The sequence below is a fragment of the Anser brachyrhynchus genome, assembly GCF_964034855.1.
Source record: "Anser brachyrhynchus genome assembly, chromosome: 14".
Taxonomy (NCBI): domain Eukaryota; kingdom Metazoa; phylum Chordata; class Aves; order Anseriformes; family Anatidae; genus Anser; species Anser brachyrhynchus.
In genome coordinates, this window is record NC_137709.1 from 16,898,908 (window position 1) to 16,922,081 (window position 23,174).

The window sequence follows — 23,174 nt, forward strand, 5'->3', positions numbered from 1 at the left end:
AATAAAATTAAAAAAAGGCAGAAAACTCTAAGCTGGTCAGCATCCCCTCCTCGCACCCTCCACTAGCGCTGCTCCAAAGGAAGACCCAGGGAACTAGCTGAAGGTTACAAAACTCATCACTGGCAGAGGGAGGATTTTAAAGCATATTCATGAAGCTATATTGTCTCAAAGCCATAGTTTTGTGTGTGTAAATACCAAATGAAAACCCTTCATGCCTTTTCTGGTTTATTTCTTCTCTTTTTCCCATGGAATGGGGCAGGGGTGGACACTAAGTACAGGGATACAACACATTGCATTGCTTAGTACCTTCAGCTGGGTCCTGACTTTCCATATCCCTTGATACAGAAGACTCAACCATGGTCATTTCTGTCCCCTATGGCAATGGAAATAGTGAAAGTAGGCTTTGCAAAACTAAAACCAAACAAATACCCCATTCTCTTGTGGCAAAGCTTTATGCAAGAAACTAAGAAATGACTCTGAAAGTATTTTTCTCACTCGGATAAGCTTTGCTGTAGGCACTCAAGTAGAGCCAAAAAGGAAAATATCTCATCATACAGTTATGTGGTGGTCCACTAACAGCCCTTGTAAATGAACACTAAAACCTTTGCGATGACCTAATCATGATCGTGGAGTTAATTGAGTGAAGAACAAGTTATAAATATGCAGGTTCTCTGAAATTGTTCCCCTTACTTGTCTATTTCTTATTTGGATTAAGTATAAGACAGCTATTACAGGGAAATGCCTTACTTCATTCAACTGTCTAGACAATTTACTATTAAAAGAATCTTTTTAATGATGAGCAAATATGCAACACCTGAGCACAGCTTTCTTAGTTCATAGCTGAGTTACTTCTTTGATGTATACATGTTATGGCTCTGTGTTTATAAATCTTAAAATGATCGGCCTTCAGAGAATGAATTATGTTGCTGAACTACAAAAATAGTTAACGTTAGTTAACTATTTAGTTACAGAGAGTAAGAAAATACAAATTCAGTTCAATCCACTTTAAATATGGGGCTGGCCTCAGATTATTTATAAATGTTCTTTAGATAAGGAAGCAAAAAGTTCCTATGAGTCTTCAAGTGTATACTCTACCGTAATTTATCTAAAATATACCATGTGTCTTCATGTAAAGTAATACTTTTGCTTCACAGAATTATTCACACACAGTGGTCCTTTCATATATATTACACACTCACTTGAATGAATATGCAGGTGATATGGCAGGAAAAATTTACCTTCATAAGCAATAGTTATAATTTGATTTTGCTTTATATTTTACATATTCTTAGCATTTGTATTACACATATGCCATCATTAAATTTTTGATTTCATGTGTTAGCAAGAAAGTGCTTGCTTCCTAAATAAATAAATAAATAAATAATCCTAAATGAATTACATAGGCATTCTCTCTCTCAAGCAGTTTGTCCTATTATTCTAGTAATGCAATGTGGATTTGACTTGCTGCCAGCCAATCACCACTACAGCATCACTATTCCAGTCAGCTGTAATCTAACCTGCACTACAGCCTTTGAAATATCAGCTTTTGCAGCTCAGTATAGTAGTGCTTCAGCACTGCACATCAGCTGAGGACTGCCCCAATCTGCTGATGGACCTGTTCAAGAGAATTACTAGATATCATTATACCAGGCAAGTGGCTATGTCTTAATTAAATAGAGAAGCTTCCCTGAGGAGGTAAGATCAATTAGATCAGCCATTCTCCCACTACTACAACCAAAGGGGCTGGGGATTTTTGGGTGGTGAAAATTTTTCCTCCTTTTTAATTTCTAAGACTTGGTGCTCACTAAAGAGGAAGCTATAGCTGAAGCTTCACACACAGTTTGGGAACTTATGCTGCAACAGCAGGAAAGTACTACTGCTTAACTGAATTCTACCCTGCCTTATTTTCTACTTATATATGTAGTAGGTGTTTTTTGTTGTTACCTTCTTTTTTTTTTCTTTTTAAAAGGGTCTAAGAGTATGCTATTTGCTACACCTTACAGTATGCAATGACATAGAAGACAGCTTTCTTCTGGAGCATGCCCCTAATTTGGGGGGTTTCCCTGATTCCATCCAATTGTTACTGTAATTCCTGACTGTTTTGTTGCAAGGCTTACCAAGCAGACACCAAACTCAAGACAGCAGGATTCTCAGCTCTAAGGAGGTGAAAGAGACCTAGGCCCATAGAGGTGTCCAGACTTCTAAGCAGTATAATTCCGTTCATTTTAGTGGCTGTCTTAATAGGGGCATCTCTACCCACTACCTCACTACCTATATATGAACTGTGAACATTCCAGAAACAAAATATGTGGATCACAGAAATTTGAAACTGGATGGTTATGATGTGATTGTGAAGACTTTGATTCATTAATTGCTGACTGAAGGCATGCTGTTAATTATACGGCTTTTTTGTTTTTTAATATTCTTATTATTTTCTGACTTAGATTTGGTTGGCAAGCAGGCAGGAAGGAAAAGTATGGAAGAGTGGACTTCTCCTCCTTAACTCCCTATCTTATCTGTCGTTGGTTATTGTGTGTTATTTCCCTGCTATTTATGTCAGAAAACAAAATGATATTGTCTTTGTAAGTAACTCTAAAAATATAATAAGAATATGAAACACTGTCTTACTTGAGCACTTTCAAACTGATTTCAACATAAATGTGTAAATCTGATTGATGGGATCTCTGGGCTTGTGGTATAGGCAGGGTTGAAAACCTTAAAAACTGAACATTGGGATTAAGTGAAAAGACCTTCCCATTCTTTCCATCTCTCCTACCTACTTCAGTATCACTGCTCCTGTGAGAATGAGAGTCATGTAGATGTCCTGTAATATAAGGACAGAAGTAATTTTAAAATAATGTTCAGAATTCTGGAAACCATAGAATGAACTGGGAAAATTCTTTATTTCATGTCAAAATCTTGGGCAGCAGAGGATGATCAAGAGACAAACACTACTCTCTCTGTAACCAAGGAGTATGATATCAATAGTTTCTCTTTATAAGAATGGATATTCCAATCCACAGAAAATTCTGTGTTAAACGTATCAATCTAAAGTTGAATTAATATTTAAATTGGACCCATATATATATCCCATATATATATACCCATTTATATATACCCAGATATATATCCCATATTTACCCAAAAGGTAAAAACAAACCACAATAAATAAATATTCAATCTAAACGTTGCTTTAGTTACAAATAGAACGAACCTGTGCTGAACCAGAGTGTGAATATGATGTTCTGCTGAAAATGTAAGTCATTAAATAACCACTTTGGAAGAGAAAAAGACATAAAGTCTCAGCAGGGGAAGTTAAAGATGATAAAGCTGATTTTAAAAATCTTTCATTTCTAATCAGGTGTTATTAGCATTCTAGACAAAGCACTTTGAAAAGCATGATGTTTACTTTGGAAACATTACTTTGTATGTCTGTTTAGAAAATGTTCCCATATATTCATTTGCTAAAGCTATGTGAAGTGGGCATAAACAAAGACATCATATTGTAACAGCTGAGATAGTGTCCGTCTGTCCACCTACCATAGAATTCACTTACTGCTTATTCAATATAAAGTCAGCTTCTATGATTTGGCACATCTTTATTCAGAAAGATGGGCTGATTGCTGACAACTTTGATGCAATAAAGACTGCTGCAGCATTACTGGAAGAAAGTCATTTGATAAATGTATATTTTCCATTTTGCTTAAAAGGAATCTATTATAAGTGCAGCTGCTTTCCGAATGAAATTAATGCCGAAGTGAAGCTTCGTATTACAAAGTAAAATGGGACTCGCTCTCTAATATTAGACTGAAAGGCATTGTAATGCAGCAAGAGAATTGAACTTTGACCCCTTCAAGAACACTGATTCATATAATAAAAAGGGGAAAAAAGGCTTTAAAAATGCTAACATCCTCTTTTCAAAGCTTAGCAAAGCTGCCGTCCAGAAAACAGAATAGCAAATACAGGTTGTGTGCATCTCCAAAGAAGATACACCCTAAGGAATACTATAAGGAATCCACATAAGAAAATTCTCAAGATTGTTCTGAACTTTTTGAAAGATACTGAAATATGCAACTGGGAGAAGAACGTCTCATACTTTTTCTAGCCAGTGGTGTTATACATTGCTTGTTTAAATAGGTTTTAACCAAGCTATGTGCTGCTGGATTACAGCTAATATTTAGCAATCCGTTCTAATTAAACTTTCATATACGAGAAAATTTCCCATCCTTTTCAAGAATATTCCTTTTCAACACTGGCTCTAAATGTGAATTTTTGTAATTTTTGTATAAGGTGCGTCTTTGTCTCTGAAGCAGACAGAAAACAGGAGAGACAAGGGCTATTGCTGGGACGTGGGCAATGTGCTTTCAAGGACATTCCATACTTAGCACTCTCATCACCCATAACCGACAGGACTGTGCCATGGAGGGGTTCCCTTTCTGACCTGATGACCATTTACTTTGTCAGAGAAATTGCAGTGAGCCTGTGATGAGAGGCCAGGCACACAGGAGCCAAGAGGCTTGTGATCAGTGCATGCCTGAAAAACATGCAAAAGGATCATGTCAGAGAACATCAGAACATCTCTAGCTTGGCTACATACCAGATGAGTGGTATTTTTTTTCAACTTTATAACCTAAGAACCCTGTTTCACTAAGATTTAGCAAGAGTGGGTACATACATTGAAAAAAAAAAAAAGAAAGAAAATTCTACATTTTCTAAATGACAAACTATACTAATTAAACCGGTTTATTTTTTGACTGTGAAGGCTCCTTTCTAAATAAATTCTGAAAAATTCAAAAGATTGCAGAGTCAGAACCCAAGTCAGAAACTTTTTCAAGGGTAGGGAAGAAAGCAGCAGCACCCAGTAAAAACAAAGCAGGAAGAAAAGTCAATATCCTATTTTATATATGGATTTCATACTTCCAAAATCTGTTTCAATTCGAGGTTCTGCTAAAGAAATAAACTATAAATGCCAAACTGGTACCTGGATGTGGGCTCAGATTTTAGAACCTCCTTAGAGGTGTAGGTTAGAAGCATTCTGTTTCAATGGTCTAGTATGAACAAATTTCTATTCTTTGCCAGTACTGTGTGAAAGCTCTTCCTACTTTTTTTTTTTTCTTTTTCTTTAGGACATTAAGGCAAGATAATCTGGACGATTTTATCCATCCCAATACTAAAATATACTCCAAATGTTACATTCCAATCCTTTTTTCTGACAATTCTCTCAGTATTTCCTTAAGCCATTCGGAAACAGAAGTAGCATGACATTTCCTCAGTCTGTTCAGAATTTCCCATTTACCGATGAAGTCAACGTTTGGAACTTTTGAGAAAGCCAAGATATAATTTTGCTTCTGCACATTCTTGCATTTTGTGTCTGTAAAGTAGTTTAGGAGCAAGGAGAAGTGTTTTAAAAGAATAGTCAATATTTTCTCCTTATTTTGCAAGAGAAAAACTGTCATATACCATCAAGCAGTCCCTCCTCCTTACAGACTTGTTTGTAAGATCACAAGTCCCAGTGCAGCAACCTCTTTCCAAATGTTATCTTTTGTTTCCCTGCTTTCTTTGTGTTTGCTTTTGCAATAGTCTGTACTTTCCTTCTGGATAGCTGGCTAACTCATTTCTAATATTTAAACGTTTTAGGTTTGCTCTCATCGTGACCCCAATACAGTGCATTTACACTACACTCAAAGGAGATGAATAGCAAGCCTACCAGATAAATGGCTGCAGACTCACAGCCTTCAAGAGACTTATTCACTGGAGTAACAATATTAGCCTGCAAGGGCACTTTCAAAAGCTTTTCATGTTTTTCTACATTCCTGTTTCCAATCTCTGTCATTACTGCGTTACGCTGCTTTCAGATGGTTAGGGCTTTTGGTCACTACCAGCTTAGGAAATTCATATTTATGACCTTGAACTGAAAAGCTTCCTATTGCACTTCGGCCACTAGCAACATTCCTTCCATCTCACCACTCGTAACATTCAAATTCATTTCCTTTCCTCTTCAGCTTACTCTGTGAGCTTACATTTCGGTCCTAGTGGCTGCCTGCAAATACAAGGCAGCCACAAGGACCGCAGAAAATATAAGGCTACTGTTACAGTTGTTGGTGGCTGTTTTTAATGGCACCATATTCTGTGCTGTCCAAACCACATGAAAGAGTACTCTGTCCTGAAGACAATTCACAGCCCTGTAATTTGTAACCCAGTGACTCACTGTTACGCATGTGCCTGACTCCACTCTTGACAGTCATATGTAGGTACACAGTATAATATTTGAGCATTTTATATTATTGTGCCCTACTTTACTCTTTCCCCAGTAGATGTACACATAAAGCTCACAGTGGAACACAGCCAAAAATACAATAAGCATAAATAAACAAAAAATAAATTAAAAAAAAAAAGGTTCTGTAGTTCAATTAACATTGAGTCTCTATCACTACACAACTGATTTAGATCCGAAGTGCACATATGCATTTCTGTCATATTAGCCAGGGTTCACCACACGGTGATATGCCCAGATTTATGATTTCCTGTTGGCTTTGTTTTCGCTATAAAAGAACAGATGAAATCTGATTTGATAATAACTTGCTGCCGCAAAACAAATACCTAGAATGTACAGACATTTGGTTTGACTGGGTATCTGGTTAAGGGATATTCATCACAAAAACAAAGATGAGACAGAAAAAGCAATAAACTGCACCTACATAAACAAACCCAAAGAAAAGGAGATAATGAAGGTGATACCAAAGATCAGAACTCTCAGGTCCCTGAATGATGGGCCAGAGAAAGAACCACTCAAAGTCCTGAAGAACCGATCAGAACGGGGTGGAAAAGTCTCATGGGAATTGTATCGCAGGGGAGTCACAGGACTATGCAAAGTTTAGGATACGTTTTAAGCAGTTTAAGGGAACAAACAAATGAATGCCTAAGGTAAGGACAGGATCAAGGTGGATCAGGGAGAAACAAGCATGGGTAAAAAGGATGTATACATGTGGGTACATATATATATTCATATACACATACCTACCAGTGTTTGTACATGCATGTATTATATACACTATATACTCAACTTCCAGTCATTTAGAGAGGAGGAACAGGACTAAGCTGTGTTTATGTTCATGTGGTTGCCAATAAAAGTAACTGTGTTTATCTACGCATCTGAGCATGTGAATTGTGTGTGTGTGTGTGTGTGCATGCACCTACTGGGAATACCTCCACAGCCTCACTACAGGCACAACCTGGAAATGGGAAGAGCCCGAAATTTCAGACTGGGAAGGAGAAATCCAAGTTCACCCAGGAGCCTCAGCAAATTTTGGACCTTTGTTAAAATGTAAACAGACAGTAACTTCATGGATTTATATGACAAAGCAAGTCTGTAAAAAATGCTGCAACAGACTCCAGAATTTTTCCTCTTACTCATTTTTTTTCTAACTACATGACTGTAAATTGTAAAGTTCATCCTTTCTTGTTTGTTAATTTGTTCTACACCTTCTGTGTTCAGCAATTCTAACACAATGAAGTGGATATAAAACAATCGTACTATGAAATTAATCCCTTTGTTCCAAAGATGGCAATCATAACACATTCAATTGATGAGGCTATAACTAGGAAACTGGAATTACCTATTCTTGGAGTCTCTGCCAGGTATAACATAATACAGAATCATAACAATTATTACAAAGAATTAAAAAAGGAATTACGCGTACCACAGCATCAATATAACTCAATTACTGTTCCACCGTCCAAATTGTTGGAATCCAACAGCTTCCTCTCTAACTGCGTTTCCAGCTTATTAACACCAACTTTCAAGCTATTCCTTTATACAATCAACAGGTCCTTTTATTAAGAATAAACAAAATAAAATTCAAAAAAAGAATTGAACTCCAAAAATGTTTATGCAGAATAGCAACTAGACTTCCCTTGTTCTTTGAAGGCATATTTGAATTTATGAAGCCCTTTGCTATATTTGCCTTGTCAATACCATAAAGCCGTGAACCAAGAATGTTATGTTTTTCCCTAAAAATTCTTTACTTGTTGTTTTCTTCATAATGGTTGTTTCATAAACAGAGAATATGAATGGCCAAAACAAGTGGAATAACAGTTTATTTTAACCACTTATCTGAAACCGCACTAGCATTGGGAGTACTTTGGTAGGTGTCGTCAGGAGGACTTTGGCCCTACTTCCCTGCATCACAGTGATGTCTGAGAGGGCAGGAGATAACTTGGCTGGAGTCCCACATCACTGTTGTACAGGCCTGGATGTTTCCCAAACAATACCAGAGAGCAGCAATTCCTGCACAGCTATGTATTCGCAATGGCAATGATTTCTTAGCCATTTGGTAGCAACTGCTGATCCCATCTCTCCATTGGAACAAATAGTGTAAAAGACCAGGTTTCTATACAGCAGGGTTATAAAGCTGATCAAGTATAGTGTACAGGAAACCCTCTTGTTCCCTTACTACTGCTTCATCTGGCTTTCTCTTGGAAACCTTGTAAGTAAAATAGCTGTTGTAGGTGTCAGAGCAACATGTTTTGAGAACCTATCAGATAGAACTCAGATTTCTGAGTAATCCACTTAGCAAGCAAACGCTACCAGAAATGCAGTTCTTTGATGGGACAGAGTTCTGATCTTTAGAGAGGGGAAGCAAATGTCATGCAGTAACCTTGTTGGTTTTTGTTTTGTTTTTAGCTCCAAATCTAACAAGGAGTTACCTGACAGAACCCACAAACAAAGCCTTAGCTCTGGGTCTCTCTTTGGAGCTTCTCCCACATGCTCAGGCTCCTACAGCCTCCTTTGTCTGCTTCTTTACCACTGCAGCTACCATCCATCCATGTTTACATATATCCCATATTAACACCCCGTGGAAATCTAACTATGAAGACGTTCCTGTTTGCAGCCTGCAAAATACAGCAGAGATTAACTCCCAAAAGCCATTGTTCTATTTTATGCAAGACAACATTTTTTAAAAATTAAAAAGTTAAGGAAAGAACAGAACAGGAGAAGAACAGATGAAAGTGGCAATACCCTGCAGGAGTTGATAGGGTACACTTTCATCTGGACAGCCCCTGCTCTGCTGTTTTCTTCCAGCTCTTTTGGGGGGTAATAATCAATATCTTTCTTCATCACTTCTCTTATTTTGCCTTAAATACAGTGGCATCTTTATGCAGTGGATATAAATAGCTATTTGACTCAAAAATAATTTGTACGCCAAATACATGTAGAAACACCTTTTTTTCCTGTGCTTAGAAAGACAGACTTGAAAAAGATGCAATCAAAGTGAACAGCAATGTAACAGAAAATGACAACACAGCAGCTGTATCAAGTCTTTCTAGTGTGACGAAAATGGCATCTGTAAGGGAGAAAAACTGTGTGCATATGTGTGGACATGCTCACATACAGTTTTAGGACCTAACAAATTATTTGGTTTGGCAACATCATAAATTCAGTAAAGATATATGCAACAAGAGTAAAAGTGTCTCTGCAATTCCTCTCTGCAACAGGCGCATCTCAAACTGTGATGATGAGTCAGCCACCAAAACTAATGAGTTTTGGCTTCTCTATATGAAGATGGAAAAACTGAACAGGAGGGTATGGCTGGTGGGGGTTCTAAACAGGTACAAAGGCACCTACAGAAGCCAGCAGAGACCCCGAGCCACCCTAGGCAACTAACCAAAAGCTTTTCACCTTGTGATCACTTTATGACTTTCCTGCTCTAGACTGAATTTGAATAAGCAGCCTGCAGGTGAAAGACTGCTGGCTTCATTACTGTTCCTTTAAGTCAGATTATGTGGCTATGTAACTTTAGTCTTACACTAAGACTTGTAAAGGCTAAGAGACTGGAGGAGCCCAAAGTTCCATGTTTGTTTGCTTTTAAGATAAAGAAATGTCTACAAGAATTTTAAATGTAACTATTTTTATTGCAAATTCAGATAAAATTGCTTGAAAGAAGGTAAACATACTTCATTAGCTAAAAATCTTTCCCTTTCTCAATGTAGTCAACATAATGCAATGACATTCCTTACCCAGTTTTCAATAACAGATGTTCAAAGTGAAGATGGAATTGCATATTTGGGATTTTATAAAAATACATAGATAAATACAATCATATTCTTAGGCATGCGATGCCTATCTAACATCCCATCTCAGGACTGATCTCTAGAGGTATTTATGGGGGTACAAAGGTTTTCAGAGCCTGATCTTAGTACTTACTTTTCCACAAATGGACTAAGAAAACCAGCCAAAGGGTAAATCCAGACATGTATGGATTTTTAATGGCTTTTATCACTAGGTGGCCCCTGCCTCCTAAGGACTGTGACATTTTGGGCATCTTGTGACATTCTGGCCCACGTCGCTGCTGGGCCCCGGTTGCCTGCGGGCCGGGTATGTGCCACAGGGCAGCTGCACCTGGGAACCTCAGGTCCCCAACACACAGGGGGAACTGAGAAGGCAATCCAGACACGTCTGCTTTTTACCTTGGTTCTGTGACTTGTCTTTCCTTTTTCCTACCCTCCTCTCTTTGATTATAAGCAGTACGTGTTGCAAGCTGGCTGCCCGCAGGAGAGATCAAAGGGAAGTTTGGACCTAGAGGCCACAGCATTAAGGTCAGCAAAGATGATGAGCTCAGTAGCTTTCACTGGAGACACTCTCATGCATCACCCAGAGCTGTACTAGTAAATTTACAGTGAGAAACGGATCCTGTTGTGCTTCATTCCCTCCTCTGTGCTTTCTCCCTTATGCTCAAGTTAGGAAACAACAACAAACAGAAGCACGAAGTCCTGAAGTTTCTGCTTCTTCCTATTTACTAAACAATGCTTTTAATAGTTTCTTACTTTCAAGTTCTTAATAAATACGATTTCATTAATCCCCTCTATTTTGTATTTAATGAGCTGTACAGAAATTGAAGGTGAACAAAAGGGAAACAAATACTCACAGGACAAAAAATTATTTATAATTGTTTTAGATGTTTGTCTTTTAGGCTTCTGATTAAAAAAGAAATGAGCCTTCCACAATCTTTACTGAAACCTAATGTAATGTGTGAGATGTGTACTAGCTACTTCTATGATAATCACGGTATGAATTTGCACAGTAAATTAGCTAACAGAACAAAATCTTTCATGAGAGCCCTAAGAAAACATTTGATTATATTGTCAAATATACCTGGCTAGGTAATTACACTGTTGTGCACTAAATGCTTCAGTATTTAGAGAGACGGTATCAACAGCTAACAGTGCACATTTCCCTTTGATATGCTAGGGCTTTCTTTCTGACTGTGAAACACTCATCGGAAATGGATTGCCCAAGGATTTATCGTGCCTTTGAAAAGATGTAACTAAAACTGATGGAGAGTTTTCTCGTGCTGGGACAGCGTTCTTGGAACAAGCTGCAAGGCTAGTCTGAGGTGACTGATGGATAAGCTACATACCTTTACTTCTCTTTATTTATTTCATCTGCTAAGCTTCTCACTCAAGCTGCATTTTCATCAGTTTTCAGTAAAATGATAGAATCCAAATTGAAATAATCTATCTGGCTAACAAGGGAGCACCAGCCAGCTAATTGTATAATCTGGTTGAATACAAATGAACAGGAAATGGCTTTGAGCTACCCCACAATTCAACATGCAACAGTGAAGGCAGGAAAAAAGATAGGCATGTGTGTTATAGCTGATCATTTACTGCAGTGTTTTCTGAGCGGTAAGAACCAACAGCAGCAGGCAACACGCTAACCCTCTGACTACAGCCTAGCAGGTTCCTTTCCCTGCAATATTTTGTTAACAAATCACAACAGCGTTAATAATATTGTGAAAAAAGCACATGTAGATAATGCCATGTACATAAATTTATCGTCGTTTGGCCATGGTAATTAAAAGGTGATATTGCCATTTTCCACAATCACAACTGTGGAAATTCCACTATTTTAGTACTTAGATCTACTCTGCAATAGGTTTTTTTTTTTCTCTTGTAAAATGATTTTCAGCTTTAAAAAAATTAATCAGATTCATGCAGTCTGAAAAGGCCAAAAAGACCGGAATCTGAATGCTCTTTTATTTTATTTTTTTATAATACTGTTGACCTACAGGGTTAAGATAAAAGTCAGTCTCCATGATGATATTCATAGATGACTTTTTAAAGGTAACTTTGTTCATTGTGACAGAAAGATACAGTAGTTTGAACACAAACTGCACCAGTGAAGAATGAGGACAAATACCTCCCTGAGGAAAGTGGGCCTGATCCAAGGTCCAGTGAATTAATTAGCATCAACATTAGGTTTGCCTAAGGAGCTAAAGCCTTTCCCTTTTTTTTTTTTTCCTGGGGTCAAGCTGCATATCACAATATGTAGACTGGCATCCAAAACCACACATCACCACTTCACTCATTTTTGTTAGCTAATCAATTTACGTATCTAACACTTAAAAAGAAAAAGAGAAATGGCATTTATAATGCTGATATATTCTTCTCACATTTGATCTCACTGCCTTCAATTTAAATGTTATCACTTCTAAGGGAAAATAAAATACTCCTTTGCAGTGATCTGAAGCAAGGAAATATTTGTAAATTATTTTTACTATTAGAAGAAATTTTGTACCTTCACCAATTTAAATGCAACAAATTTAATCCACGCTTAAAGGAGAACACGGTATCACCCATCCAAATCATTTGCCTTAGCAATTTTCAGTGTTTAGTTGATAAAGTGGTGAAATAGAAACTGCTCCTATAACATGACAACTAACAAATCACTTGTAATTGGGGAAATAGCCAACGACCGCCCCTGCACAGTGACTTACCTATAGGACGTAGGTCAGCTATTGGTGTGACTGTGATACAGCTGCCACTATCATATCCTGTAACTCCCTCTGTGTTATTGTTTCCTATCTATACCGCATGAAAACTGTTCATTAGACACCTTAACTTCATTCAGCTGCAAAAGATATATTACTTAAAAGTCAAGTGTGAGGACCAACCTAGTGTGTACTAAAGTGTCCCCTCATCTGTCAGGTAATGTTGGTCACTGTCTCTCTGATGGCCCTAGGAAGCTGTACGCCTCCTTCTTCAGCTTGATGCCTAGTACACAAGGAGATGAAAACAAACAAACAAACAAACAAACAAAACAAAAAAACAAAAACCCTAACAAGCTGTTGTCTTAAGCCAGGGGACTTTGTTAGACAAAACTAGCACTTAAAGCTCTCCCAAGGAACACACAGGAGTGTATCCTTGTATCAGGAAGCCTGACTGTAATATGTATCTCAGACACAGCGCCTGTATGCAATGCTTGGATGTTTAACAAATCCCCTTCTAGCCCAGAGAATTTCACAGTTCTTGGAATCATGCAAAATGCTAATGTCTGAAAAAATAATTAAAAAAACTTCACAAGATTAAGTAAAAATAAAATAAAAAATCAGTAGTCACTCAGCTACTTCTAAATGCGCATATTACTGGTGGTTCTAGATCAGGACAACATTGCAAAATTCTGTTCGCTGATGACAAAATTGGGTGTACAATGCTGGGAAATACAATACTCCAGAAGATAAAATAAAAATGGCAACTGTTTTAATTGCTTAATAAAATATAAATGAGCTGATGCCTATCAACCAAAATGAAATCTTTACCAAAATATCTGAAATCCAGTTAACTCTATCAATCTTTTAAGATTGACCATTTAAAACAATAGATCTTTACTTAACATGAAGCCATACAGAGATCTGAACTTCAATTACTAGAAATCTGCAGTGATTAGAGAAATAGAATGACTTAGATTTTTAAAATCTATTTATGAGGTGATCTGATTTACGGGCACAGATATTTAGCAATTACAAGAATCTAGCCTTGTCCTTTACATCTAAGGCTCACAGACCTTCTTATTTGAGAAGACTACCTGTACTGGCAAACCTGAGCACATGCAGAAGTAGTATGACTGTATTCTTCTATCCCCAAATTTCAAATTATTAGGTACAGGGCTTCTTCAGGGCTTTGTTGTAGGACAATCACTTCTTCGTTCAGTGGCAAAGACAGATCACTATTATGCAGACCTTCAGTTAAAACAATGATTCTTCCATAGAAAGAATCACAGAATCACAGAATGGTTTGAGTAGGAAGGGACATCAAAGGCCATCCAGTACCAACCCCCTGCCATGCGCAGGGACACCTCCCACCACACCAGGCTGCCTAAAGCCCTGTCCAGCTTGGCCTCAAGTACTGCCAGGGAAGGGACACCCAAAGCTTCTCTGGGCAGCCTGGGACAGGGCCTCACCAGCCTGAGTAAGGAATTTCCTCCTAACTTCTACTCTAACTCTAACCTCTTTTAGTTTAAAACCATTCCCCCTTGTCCTGTCACTATCTGCCCGAGTAAAAAGTCGCCATCCATATTTTTTATAAGCCCCCTTTGGGATGCTTTCCATTTTAGTCCACTAATTGTATTGCCCAATTTTGTTCACTCCTCTGCCTCTTAGGCAGTAATTCACTACTTAGTTTGGAAACTAAGATTTAAAATGAACAAGGAATTGTAAAAATTTAGAAATTTCCCCTTAATGTGATTACTGAGCAGCACTTTTTTGACTACTGTAATAAAGAGGCTGAGAAAACTATGCAAACAGCAGCTGTTGCCTGTAAGTACCTTTACTGTTGTAGCTGCAACTACTTACAGGAGTGAACACTCCTTTCTTTAATCCCCTACATCATAAATATTATCCTCCTCTTAAAGAAAGAAACTAAAGCTGAATAAATTAAATCTTTTAGCCATAAGACCAAGAACTTGGTGGCAGAACTAGAACTGAAATTTCTAATTGTCAGTTCACATTACTGGAAATATTAAGCTGTATTGTGTTTGAATTTGGGAGGAAAATGGGATTGTTCCAGTAACAATACACAGTCTACAACAGTTTCATGTCTTGCTTCCTGGTGATATTTAACTGCTCAAATGTTTTACACAGCTGCAAGAAATAATGGTGGCTATGACCTCCCAGAGCCTGTGACATCTATGAAATTATTTTTACCATCTTGACTAGTTATAGCATAGATGCATCATCTGGGGGACACGAGATGAAATTCCGTGCTCAGCACTGGAGTGCTTGTCTGATAATTTCAAAGATAATAATTCCTTGGTAAGGGGAAGGTGAGCATGAAGCAATGACACTTTGTATAAGCAGGACCCGCTCACTGGTATCTCAGAGAAATCATAAGCATCCTTCTCATAGCTTTGAAAAAGCTGCTTACATAGGGAGCACTTTTCATGTTGGACTCAAATATTCTCACTTAACTGCCTCTTGGAGGAAAACGAAAAGTGAATAAGGAGCACCTTGAAGTGATTGATGACAACGTTCAGTGCATTTGTGGGACAGCTCATTAGGTACTATAAAAATGGCCCCTCACAATGCACATTAAAGAATCCAAGGGGAGTACATTCTTGGTAAGTTTTAGATCCCAACTCAAAGGCACCACGCCAGCTTTCTAACAATGGGGTGAGGCCAATGTGGAACACTTCAGAAGGATTTACACGAATAAGGTGTTCAACCATGTATCAGGGATGATCAATGAGGAAGAAGAGAGAAACTTCTCTACTGATGTTACAGGCCAGATAGAGGAGACTGCACAATATGATAAAAATAAAATCAACCTTCGAAGTCAGAAGATGATAACTTCTGTAACAGTCACCCCTGCCATCACTGCCTCTTTTTCATGTTTTTCTTTTGATACACAATAATCTTCTATACCATCTAAAACATAAGTCTGGGTCTGGTTACTAGATCTATCTTAACAAATGACCCAATTTCTACAACTGTCATGTCCAATGACAATCATATTTATACATAATTTTTCATTAGTATCCCACAAGAAGAATTCAGTTACTCCTAAGAATCTTATACATATCATCCTTTAGTTGTTCAAAGGCACTTGGAAAGAGACCCCATTAAGCGTAATTAGAAGGGGGCAGAAAAGTAACTCATCTTTGTGGCTGTACTCAGTTTTAACTTTAGCCCTTCCATGAGTGAAATCAGAACAACAAGAGATGGTGACACACAGTGTGCAGCATGAAATACGTTAAACAATATTAAAGCAACTTTTGAAATCTAAACAGACATTTTTAATAAGGTAGCTGCTCGTAACTCAACCTTAAGACGCTGACACTAAGTCCTACATCCTCGTTTCCATTTCTATGTTTTAGTGAAATGAGAAGGGCACCATCAAAACAACACTCCTAGAGCACCTTCCCTCTGCAGCATGGCTTCCTGTCTAAACACACTTCCACCTTTAAAGCCTCCTCTGTCAAACTAACTGTTACAACTTCTGTTTCTTCCCACATATTTACATTTCCACCAGCACTCATTTCTCTGTCAAAAACAGTAAACTGTCACACCCACAGTTAGCTCAGTGGAGCTGAAGTAAAGCAGGCCTGCAAGCACTACAAAGCAATCTCCATGTATAAGTTGCTTCACGCTTTTATGAAACCTTTTTCCCAGAATTAATTTCTCCCTAGTCTGATAGTCCTGACAATTCTGAAGTATCTGTTACCTCCTCTAAATAAAAATCTATTGAAAACAACCAAGAATTACATGTTGCACACTTTTTAACCCTTTTCTGATTTGGTGATGCCAAGAGTAAGTGCTTTTAAGGAAACTGAAATACTGGGGTTTAGGTCTGGTGGGTGCATTGGGAAGAGGCACTAGGGCCTGGGTGTTACTCTGCAGTAGTCATGATGAGTCTGGTTCTTTTTATTGCATCGAAAGACAGTTGCTTACAAAGTACAAGAGCACCTGATCTAGGAACTTCCTGTGACTCCAAACGAACAGCATTAAGTTATGCAGTTGGAGGTTACAGACAGGTGGAAGTTTACATTGTGACTAACCAACTTACTAAAACTTGGTACTAGTGAGAGTCACAAATAAATTTATCTCAGGGTTGATGTGCCCTTCTGAAATGGAGTGGAACAATATCACTGCTATTTCTACGTACAAAAACTTCAGGTGTGACATTCAGTGCCTCAGGATCTGGGCGCCAATCCTGAGCTCACCCAAGTACCATTTGCGGAGAAAACATACTCAGCACTTTATGAAAATCAGCTTCATTACATTAATTGTCCACACCAAATCTCTAGATACTCTTGACTATGTGCTATAAACTTTATTTTCTCAGTCTATAATTTAGCTGTGATAATGCTATTTGATTATAATTTTGATGCAGATAGCAGTGGGATATGAGGGGAAGATTTTTTTTTTCTTTTTTTCCTTTTAAGCCAAAGGGAATTGAAAACACTTCGTACATTCCAAGACTGAAGATACTTTTGACATTAGAAGAGAGGAGTGAAGTGGCCACTATCAGCATAACTTTATGCTTTCATGCAAAAATGGGTCTTTCTATACTGATTTTATCCATCTGTCATCTGCAGTTTACTTGGCATTGCACAATAATAAACAGGAAGCTGCTAACCATCAAAAGTGTTTTTTTCACACCGAAGTCTTTAAAAAGAGAAAACTAAGCTTTCATATTACACAAAATTGTGTTATACTAAAACGAACATATACTATTCTGACTGCAAAATTATTTCACCTTTGTGTTGATTTATTTTGTTGCAAGATTATATTCCAAAGACTTCTACATACTCTGCATACATTTCTTTAGGAAATCTATTGAAACTAAATCCATTTTGTACCTTTACAAGACTCAGGATGTTAAGAAGTTATTCAGTACTTACGTAAAGAAAGGCATAGTCACAACACAGGTATACCCATCAAACTAATTTAGACAGAATGTAACAGAAAAAAATATCTGTGACTGTATTTTTTTTTAACCAAAATTTCTTTACTGTAAGGTGAAAATAAGTGATGCAAAGTCCTGCAAAAGGTTTATGAAAGAGCTAGAAACAAGCTATAGACCCTCCAAGTCCTATTTGTCTGGAAAAAAAAAAATGGAAATCATTAACTTTGGAGAAGAGTTGATATTAAATAATAATAAAAAAATCTAAATTAGTGTTACTGAGGATTACAGACTAATCTTCAACTTCAGTAGTGCAGTGACTCTGCAATGAGTTGTACATTCTGTGAGGATCTGACCCATACCTCCATGGAGCTAAAAACATTCTGACACCCCTTACCCATTTGCTCATTTAAGATACTTCAAAGCAAACCTTCAAATCCTCTTCCCCATGTTTCTTCTTGCCCTCAGAGCACTCGTTTGTGTGAAAGCTGGAGATCACAAGTTTAACAGCCCATCCCCAGTCATCCTTGACAGAACACCAAATGAGTACATTAATACTAATTCATCACTGTCACAAGCTGGCCACATGTCAGGACATTCTATTTAAGGTCAGAAAATGAAGTCAGTAATTTCATGAAAAATGTGATTTTTCACTCCAAGATGGAATATACAATTAGCAGGTGCTTCCCATATCTCAGATGATAGATGCAAAATACTTCCATTTAATGACTGATTTCAAACAACTGCTGCTAGTAAATGGTAATCCTCTGCAGTAATAACAGAACTGTAAGATATTGTACAGAACATTAGTTGACTTCTTTCTCTTCCTTTTTAATTTCTTTTGCTTAACTTTATGATCAAACATTATCACAGAATCACAGAACGTCTAGGTAGGAAGAGACCTCCAAGATCATCTAGTCCGACCTCTGACCTACACTAACAAGCCCTCCACTAAACCGTATCACTAAGCTCTACATCTAAACGTCTCTGAAAGACCTTCAGGGATGGTGACTCAACCCCTTCCCTGGGCAGCCCATTCCAATGCCTAATAACCCTTTCAGTAAAGAAGTTCTTCCTAACATCCAACCTAAACCTCCCCTGGCGCAACTTTAGCCCATTCCCCCTCGTCCTGTCACCAGGCACGTGGGAGAATAGACCAACCCCCACCTCGCTACAGCCTCCTTTAAGGTAACTGTAGAGAGCGATAAGGTCGCCCCTGAGCCTCCTCTTCTCCAGGCTGAACAATCCCAGCTCCCTCAGCCGCTCCTCGTAAGACTTGTTCTCCAGACCCCTCACCAGCTTCGTTGCCCTTCTCTGGACTCTCTCGAGCACCTCCATGTCCTTCTTGTTGCAAGGGGCCCAAAACTGAACACAGTACTCGAGGTGCGGCCTCACCAGAGCCGAGTACAGGGGCACAATCACTTCCCTAGACCTGCTGGCCACACTGTTTCTTATGCAAGCCAGGATGCTGTTGGCCTTCTTGGCCACCTGAGCACACTGCTGGCTCATATTCAGCCGACTATCAACCAATACTCCCAGGTCCTTCTCTGCCAGGCAGCTTTCCAACCACTCACCTCCCAGCCTGTAGCGCTGCTTGGGGTTGTTGTGCCCCAGGTGCAGGACCCGGCACGTGGCCTTAGTGAACTTCATACAGTTGGCCTCAGCCCATCGGTCCAGCCTATCCAGATCCTCCTGCAGAGCCTTCCTACCCTCGAGCAGATCGACACACGCACCTAACTTGGTGTCGTCTGCAAACTTACTGAGGGTGCACTCGATCCCCTCATCCAGATCATCGATAAAGATATTGAAGAGGACCGGCCCCAGTACTGAGCCCTGGGGGACTCCACTAGTGACCGGCCTCCAACTGGACTTGACCCCATTCACTACAACTCTTTGGGCCCGGCCATCCAGCCAGTTTTTAACCCAACGAAGCGTATGCCAGTCCAAGCCACAAGCAGCCAGTTTCTTGAGGAGAATATTGTGGGAAACGGTGTCAAAAGCCTTACTGAAGTCAAGGTAGATCCCATCCACAGCCTTCCCCTCATCCACCAAGCGCATCACTTGGTCATAGAAGGAGATCAGGTTCATCAAGCAGGACCTGCCTTTCATAAACCCATGCTGACTGGGCCTGATCGCCTGGTTGCCCTGCAAGTGCTGTGTGATGACACTCAAGATAATCTGCTCCATGAGCTTCCCTGGCACTGAGGTCAAACTAACAGGCCTATAGTTTCCCGGGTCTACCCTCCGACCCTTCTTGTAGATGGGCGTCACATTTGCTAGCCGCCAGTCGACTGGGACCTCCCCTGATAGCCAGGACTGCCGATAAATAATGGAAAGCGGCTTGGCCAGCTCCTCCGCCAGTTCTCTCAGTACCCTCGGGTGGATCCCATCTGGCCCCATCGACTTGCATACATCCAAGTGCTGTAGCAGGTCGCCAACCATTTCCTCGTGGATAGTGAGGGCCACATCCTGCTCCCCATCCCCTTCCACCAGCTCAGGGTACTGGGTATCCAGAGAACAACCGGTTTTGCCGCTAACGACTGAGGCAAAGAAGGCATTAAGCACCTCAGCCTTTTCCTCATCCCTTGTAACTAAGTTTCCCGCCACATCCAGTAAAGGATGGAGATTCTCCTTAGTCCTCCTTTTGGTGTTGATGTATTTGTAAAAACATTTTTTGTTATCTTTAACAGCAGTAGCCAGATTGAGCTCCAGATGAGCTTTGGCCCTTCTAATTTTGTCCCTGCACAGCCTCGCAACAGCCTTATAGTCCTCCTAGTGGCCCGCCCTCTTTTCCAAAGATTATAAACCCTGTTTTTCTCCTAAGCTCGAACCACAACTCTCTGTTCAGCCAGGCCAGTCTTCTTCCGCGCCGGCTCGTCTTTGGGCACGTGAGAACAGACCACTCCTGAGCCATTAAGATTTCCTTCTTGAGGAGTGCCCAGCCTTCCTGGACTCCTCTGCCCTTCAGAACCACCTCCCAAGGGACTCTGCCAACCAGTGTCCTGAACAGCTCAGAGTCAGCCCTCCGGAAGTCCAAGACAGCGGTTTTACTGGTCCCCTTCCTGGCTTCGCCAAGAATAGAGAACTCTACCATTTCGTGGTCACTCTGCCCAAGACAGCTCCCGACCACCACATCTCCCACCAGTCCTTCTCTGTTTGTGAACAGAAGGTGTAGTGGGGCACCTCCCCTGGTAGGCTCTCTAACCAGCTGCGTCAGGAAGCTATCTTCCACGCTCTCCAGAAACCTCCTAGACTGCTTTCTCTGGGCTGTGTTGTGCTTCCAGGATATGTCTGGGAAGTTAAAGTCCCCCACGAGAACAAGCGCTGACGATTTCGCGGCTTCTGCCAGCTGCCTGTAGAACTCCTCATCAGTCTCCTCATCCTCGTTCAGCGGTCTATAACAGACCCCCACCAGCATGCTTGCCTTGTTGGCCTTCCCGCTGATCCTAACCCATAGGGACTCAACCTTATCATTCCCAGCCTCAAGTTCCACAACATCTAAACACTCTCTAATATAGAGAGCCACACCACCACCCCTTCTGTGCTGCCTGTCCCTGCTGAAGAGCCTATAGCCAGTCATTGCAGCACTCCAGTCATGAGAGTGGTCTCACCACGCTTCCGTGATGGCAACCAAGTCATAGCCTGCCTGCTGCATGATGGCTTCCAGCTCCTCCTGTTTGTTACCCATGCTGCGTGCATTAGTGTAGATGCACTTCAGCTGGGCCATTGCCTTCTCCCTTGGCCTTGCCATTGTTCCCCCTAGCACAGCTCCAACAGGCTGTATTTCAGCCCCGTCCCCCTTCCTACCTAGTTTAAAGCCCTCTCAATGAGCCCTGCCAGCTCCTGGGCTAGGATCCGTTTTCCCCTTAGAGACAGGGACCCGTCTGCAGCCATCAGGCCGGGTGCCAAGTAAAGCGCCCCATGGTCAAAAAAAACAAAATTTCTGTGTTGACACCAGCCTCTGAGCCATGTGTTAATCAGGTGGGCTTTCCATGTCCACTCTGTACCCCTCCCTGCTACTGTAGGGATGGACAAAAACACCACCTGTACTCCCACTCCATCCACTAACCGTTCCAGTCCCCTAAAGTCCTGTTTGATAGCCTTCAGGCTTCTCTCTTCAATATTATCACTGCCAGCCTGGACTATCAAAAGCGGATAGTAGTCAGAGGGGCGAACGAGGCTGTGAAGCTTTCTGGCAACATCCCTGACCCCGGCCCCAGGGAGGCAGCAGACTTCCCTATGGGTAGGGTCAGGCCAACAAATACGGCCCTCTGTCCCCCGGAGAAGGGAGTCGCCTACAACAATTACCCTCCTATCTTTCTTGGTGGAGGCAGTCTTGAGGCATGGAGTCGACCTCCTCGCCCTAGGTATCCTCCTGGGTAGACTTTCTACCTCATCTTCACCCATCGGTCTCTCAAGCTCTAGGGCCTCAAATCTGTTGTGTACGTGCACCTGGGAAGGTGGGGGCAGTAGGGGGGGGGCGTCGCCTGCGAGGTCGAGCAGGGACCTGTCTCCATTCCTCCTCAACTGCTAGGTCCCCTCCCTCTGCCCAACAGGGCAGGGGGGCCACCCCTATTTGGGGTGTCTCACCCCGGTACCTCTCCTTCAGGCCCTGCAGGGAGTCACTCCACCAGTCTATCTCCTGCTCACACTCCCTGATAGCCCTCAACCTCTCCACCTCCTCCCTGAGCTCTGACACCAGGCGGACCAGGTCATCCACCTGCTCGCACCTCACACACACGGTGCCTCTGCCTCCCTCAGATGGCAGCAACAGGCTCAGACACTCCCTGCATCCAGAGACCTGAACTGCCGCATTTTTGAGCAGGCGGTCAGTCTGGGTGGTTACAGACTTTCCAGAGAGAGCCCAGCTAGCGGTCAACAGCCGTTAGAAGAGTTGTTCGTATGGGGGGGCGGGGGGGGAAATTCTGCCCTCCCTGCCCTCCCTGCTCGCCCTGCCTGCGCGCACTACCGTGCCACTCCCTTCCGACGCGCCGCGCCCTGTTTGCCCGCCCTGTTCGCCGCGCTCCCTAGGGGCTGCTTTTGAACGGCCGGGGAGGGGGCGCTGCTGGCTCCGCCTACGCCTCGTCAGCCTCCCTCACGAGGGCTGCCGGGTGCTGGCGGTTCCCTCGAGCGGCCTCGATGCCGGAAGAAAAGCCCTGCCTGTCCCGATCCCCCGCTCCGCTGCAGAACGCGTCTGCCCCGGAGCTGATCGCTTCGGCAAGTTATTTTGGTGCAAATTATGGAACAGCAACTTGGAAGTGCTCTAAAGCATTTTTAGAGCAAAATACCAATATGAACAGCTAGCTAGCCTCAAATCAAGCAGAGAATTTGCAATGACTTCTAAAATATGATGCTTGCTCAATCAGCTTGCTGACCTAAGGCCTAAAAAAGTATCACAGATATTTCATATTCCTCTGAATCATCAGGGACTGGTCAGTTACAGAAGAAATCTAAGCTGATGAATTTCATGGCTTGATTCAGCTTAGCAAATCATG

The 23,174-nt window shown here is 41.0% G+C and overlaps 1 protein-coding gene across 30 annotated transcripts in view; it reads right to left on the bottom strand.

Moving 5' to 3' along the window:
* TENM2 (teneurin transmembrane protein 2) overlaps window positions 1–23,174 on the bottom strand; it is a 1,469,731-nt gene that overhangs the window by 888,133 nt on the left and 558,424 nt on the right. Inside the window, exon 1 of one of the 30 annotated variants that reach the window (XM_080555524.1) lies at window positions 22,649–23,169. The exons of the other annotated variants lie outside the window; for them this stretch is intronic. The gene's annotated coding sequence lies outside the window, so the exon portion shown is untranslated. Of the gene's footprint in view, window positions 1–22,648; window positions 23,170–23,174 lie in introns of those variants that run through there. 30 annotated transcript variants of the gene reach the window in all.